The sequence below is a fragment of the Sorex fumeus genome, unplaced genomic scaffold (genome assembly GCF_029834395.1).
Source record: "Sorex fumeus unplaced genomic scaffold, SorFum_2.1 ptg000116l, whole genome shotgun sequence".
NCBI lineage: Eukaryota > Metazoa > Chordata > Mammalia > Eulipotyphla > Soricidae > Sorex > Sorex fumeus.
Window position 1 is genome coordinate 4,126,454 of NW_026606173.1, and position 5,634 is coordinate 4,132,087.

The following is a 5,634-nucleotide window of genomic DNA, read 5'->3' on the forward strand; positions in this document are numbered from 1 at the left end:
TATTTACTATAGCACCCAGACTACACTCTTCAGGACAGGTTAGTTCTTCCTAACCCCAGCAGGATCCTTATCCAGTTGCTTATGTTTGGGTCATGATGGAATTTGTTATGGTGCTTACCTGCCCCTTTTCAATGCCAGGGTAGCTCACAGCTATCCTGGGTCTATCCAGTGTCTTGCTTTTGTGGTGCTAGAAACATAGGGCAGCTGAGGCTTCAGTCACAATCACAACCATCCTGTTGTTCGTGGATTGCCTCGAGCAGGTACCAGTAACGTCTCCTTCGTCCTAGCCCTGAGATTTTAAAAAGTGCCATATTCAAGGCTCTTTTAGGGTTAGTAGAATGAGACCCATCATTGTTACTCATATTTGGCATATTGGGTATGCTACGGGTCCTTTGCCAGACTCTGCCCTGTCGGCAGGTTACGTTCGGTAGCCTGACTGGTTGTCCAAAGTAAGAACGAGATAAGATGCTCCACTTCTGGGAGCAGGATTTTATAGTTTCTGGGACTTGGGGGAGGATTCTGGGTGCAGGATCTGGGTGGAGGATACTCAGCCCCGATCCGAGCAGGCTTGGAGATCTCAGCCTCCGGACCGCATGCCTGTGTTAAGCTGAGGCTTAAGTCTCATAAATATGAAAATGCCCAGGAGTAAATCGTATCTGTAGTCAATTAACTCTGAAGTTACAAAAGCATAACATTGTATTCCTTTGTCTCTACAAAGCTGAGGGCGGAGGACATGGCCATCCTGATCCTCCCAGCACAATCTTCCCAACATGGGACTGAATTTGTCCTTGTCTAGGAGCAAAATGGATATTTGTCTAAAGTAAACTGCAGAGGACATAAAGAAAAGAGAAAGTCAAAATTTGATTTACAAATACAAAATCCAGAGATCTCTGAAGAATCTGACTTTACAATTGACAGGTTCTGGTTAGGGAAGTGGTATTTAATGCATAGGGGAAGCAGAGCACCTGAAAGTTAAAGATGAATACTAAGGAAATGGGAGTGATTCACTAGCATTGAGATAGCCATTACTCAGTAAGCCTAAGCTCCTTGTAGCAGAGGAGAAATGGTGGACCAATGTTAAACCTAAATTGTTTAGAACTCTAATCCAACAAGGGTAAAGGTTTTTTTTAAGCAGGAAAGTTTTGGTTTTTCAGGAGTAAGGACATTTGCTCAGGGATCACCCTGGGTGCACATTTACTTAGGGCCGGAGCCATAGTACAGTGAGTAAGGACTTAACCAAGCAGTCGACCCAGGTTCCATCCCCTGCATCCCATATGGTCCGTACCAGAGTGATTCCTGAGTGTAAAGCGAGAAGTAAGCCCTGAATCTGCCAGTTGTGGTCCCCAAACAAAAATCACACAAAGACACACTTGTGTATACACACTTATATGCACGTATAATTAAGAAAGATGCAAAATGGAGGAAGAACAATAGGGATTCAGAAGAAACTGTGATATTCTGTAGCAGGGAAAGATCAATAATAGGGGATTTTTAAGGATCAGTAATTTGACTCTTTAAATGTATCACTCTAGAATTGTCTTTGTACATCATTTCCCTCCCTTTGATAATATTTGAATTTTGGGGGTTTTTTGTATATTTTTCGCCACAGTCTACAGTGCTAAGTGTTTACTCTTGTGTCTGAGCTCAGGGATCATTTGGTAAGAGTCAGGATAACATTGTGTGTCTAGATATCATTGGTTCAATGTTTGGTGACAACTGCAGGATCAGGTTACTTCTCCTTCTTCTTCTTACCCCCAGTCCCTCAATGTGTGGCCCACCACTCTAGCATTTGCCTCTCCACTCCTTTATTCGGGTCCATCCCCCTTGCAGCACAGATTCAGCTGTGTGGCAAAAAAAAGGTTCTCAGTGCCTAGACTCTGCCTCTTTAAGGCACCTTATGGAAACGGAAGTGATGTCATAAGTGATGTCATAAATGTCATGGTTCAATTTCCATCCCTGACACTGACACTGGGGCTGCTGCTCACTTGGCAAAGGACAAGTAAATTTGTGCCCCATCCTGGAAGGGGGACTCTGAAGAAGGATTTAGTTTTAGGACTCGAGCAACCTCCTGTGAGAACCCCACACGATGCCGTTTTCACACTATGAGCCGAGGGGCTGAGCCAGCTTGTGGGGGGCAATTTTGCGCTGGTTTTTCACTTGTTCCCCAACGTCCAGGTGGATCCTGAAGTGTGGTCAAGGTTTTAGTGGGACTCAGAGCTTTGGGGGTGCAGTGGGGGCTGTATCAGGGTTCAGGGGTGGCAGTTGTGAGTTTGTGATCCTCGGGGGCCTCTTTCGCCACGATCGTCTCCAGCTCCAGGATGGGGCAATAGTGGGTGAATGCGGGAATCAGCCGGGGGCTTGGCCGCCCAACCCTCCCAGCAGTCCCATTTTTGAACCATAGTCCCTAACCTCGCTTCTGTAGAATCTCCAGATTTGAGGGACAGAGCTTCAGCCCCTCCACTTAATGGCAGGAGATCCTTTGCTGGTCATCTTCATTGTCTGCCGTGATAGCCGGGGTCATGCGGGGTATGTGGGGGGGGGGGAAGGGGCCTGCAGGTGACTGAGGTTTGCCAATGAAAATGTATTTGGGGGCTATTTTTGATTCTTTGGATTTTTGGGGGGAGGGGGAATACACCCGGAGATGCTTATGACTTACTCTAGCCTCTAAGCTTAGGAATTATCCCTGGCACTGCTGGGGGCTATATGGGATGCAGAAGATTGATCGGTGGATCTAGTCAAATGCCCAACTCACATTTCTGCCTGTCCAACAACAATACTGGTGTATCTTTTTCCAGATCATGAATTTCACCTCCCTCACATCAAGCTGTAAAGCAGCCCTGACTCTTCATCTCTCCCTGAGCAGACAACCCCTGGAATTGGGGTAAATACTGAGGGTAAAGGGGTTTTTAATGTTTATCTTTTGAAAGAAGATTTTTGTGTGTGGGTGGGGAGGGAGAGCTGTGTTCATGACTCACTCGTGGTACTTTTGGAAAAAATTTACATAGGAAGGGGCGGAGCAAAAGTACAGCAAATAGGGTGATTGCCTTGCGCACAGCCAACCCAAGTTCTGTGTCTTGAATCCCACTGGTACCCATACCTGCTGGGAGTGAAACTTGAGTGCAGAGCTAGGAATACTCCCTGAGCGATGCTGGTTCTGACTCAAAAAAAAAAACAAGCACACACACCCACACAGACACATACACGTGTACAGAGAAAACGTGTGATCACAGAAAAAGAGAATAATAAGAATTCATGGAAAATCGTTCAGAAAAACTTGGTTTTAAGGACCTGCTATTTGACTATATAAATGTTCTTCCCTCTTATTTTGCACATAGAATTCTGTTTGTTTCTTGTGCTTCGTATTTGCTTTCTTGTTGCAGTATAATCTACAGTACTTAGGTCTTAATTTCTGACAGTTCATATTATGGTCCTTAGTAAAAACCCTCGTTATTTGAATTATTTTGCTATACAAACGACTGTTTGCGCGATTTTCCAATGTATTCTTGCACAACAGGAGCAACTGTTGACTGAGGCTCACGCAGATGTGCCGTTTCAGGGTTAGAGTAAATCAGGACCCATAAGGGCTCCAGTGGGACAGAGCAGGGCTGTGCCTCTGACCCAACTGTACCCAGAAGTGATCTCGGTCCCCGGGACAGAGTTCCCAGGTGCATGTTCTTGTCCCTTCTGCAAGAGAGTGGCTGAAGCTTTGTCCACTCCATGTCCCTGTGGCTTTCCCCATGGCAGAGCCACATTCAGGCTATAGTTCCCAGGGGGAAGCACTACTGCCAGCTGCAGGAGCACTAGTACTCGGGAGTAACGGAACTCAGAGTCAGCCACTGGCTGGGCCTGTAGGGATTTTCTTGTGCAATCCAAGGAGGAATCCGGGGATCAGAGAAGGCTGTCATTTCCTCCCCAGGTGCCAACAAAATTTGCATCCCCAGCTGAGACAGGAGCTTCTGCCATTGTTTCACTGAGGTGGAATTGTGAGGTTGTGGCTGGTCTGAGCTCAGGGGTGGGAGGAGGTGCTCCTCTCTAGTGCTCACTGTTCTGACTTCTCCAGGACTTTGCACAGAGACTCCTGCTGATCCTCAGAACAACATGGCAGGAGAAGATGGTGACTCGGATTCTGATAAACCGTCCAAAGGTAGGAGTAGAGGGACAGAATGGCATGAGGTAGTGCCAGGAGAACCCGGGCTTCCTGGGCAATCTGTTTTGAGTTTCTTTTGGACGGATTCCAAGATGAGACTTCCGATCGAATGCCCCATGATTGGCTTTGGGACCGACCCAGCGGTGCATGAGGATTACTCAAAGGTCAGTGCTCAGTGATCATTCCTGACATGTCTAGGTGACCAATGGGATGCTGGAGGACCAAAGATTTTGTCTTGGGTTTTCTGTTTTATTTCGGATGGCAGAGCAAAGGATTCTCACAATCATTCTTTGTGCTGCACTCTGGCATTGTCCCTGGCAGTGCTTGTGGGACCATATGGGATGGCGGGGATCACCAGTCCTACACGCAGTCCCCGGAACAGCTGTCCTGTTACACCAAACTGCTGCTTCTTTTTCTTTTGCATTGTTTTTATACTCAGCCATCCTCTTGACTCTGTGCTCTGGATTCACAACTGATGGGCATCAGAACACCCTAGGGTGCGCTGGCCCCATTTGTGCACTAGCAACTACAGTCACTTGGGCTCCAGGACTTGCTTTTCCTCTGTTTTGTCCTTCCTGCTCTGGAGAGCCTCGCCTTCTCAGTCATACAGTCTTACGTTCACATAAGGTTATGTGTGGATTTCTGTGCATGTCTCAGGCCCCTTTTATTTTTACTCTAAACTGCTGCTTCAATTTTCTGCAGAGGGAGTTATTTCCACTTACTGTGTCTGTTCTTTGAGTTGGAAAAAAACTTACACAGCTATGTGACCTGCCGTCGGTCTATTTTGCTTGTCCATCTTGCTGAAACGTTAGGTCGCTGCCTGGAAAATCCATCCACATGTCCAAATTGCAATCGGGTTGGGTAAATGTTAGAACCCAACATGCAGGTTTAGAATTTTCTGGACAAGGAGACTCTCAGGCACAGCACAGTCATTGGAATGCTTCTCTGCTATTCTTTAGGGTAGCAGCCAGCCCAGGTGGAATTTTTCTGATCATGCGCACTGTGACAAATGCTCGAGTGAGCAGTTATGCCCTCAGCCCCATGAGGATGCCAAGACAGGTGGGATATCTTCTGTGGGCAACTAGAAGGAAGTGAGCTCCCACACTGCAGGGTAGCACTCCCCTGGGTAAAGCTTCTCGGAAACTGTTCTGCTCAGTCCATGGTTCCAGACTGCCCCAGGTGAGAAGCCCCTGGACTGTGGGAGAGGAGCACTGTTTATAGTGAATCCAATTATGTACCCCACAAGATATGGAGTCTGGAATCGGGCCCAGGTTACCCAAATGAAAGAAAGGACTCACAATCTTTGGCTCTCCATACAGCTTCACCCTCATGCTGGAATGCTTCCTGAGTCAGGAGACCTTCTGCACGTTGCTCGATTTGTGGCCCCCAAACCAGGAACAAACCAAATAAAAACAAAACAACCTCAGTAGAGGATTCCATCATCACAACGTGGGTGTTTCTGAGCTGTATCTTGCTGTATCCATGCT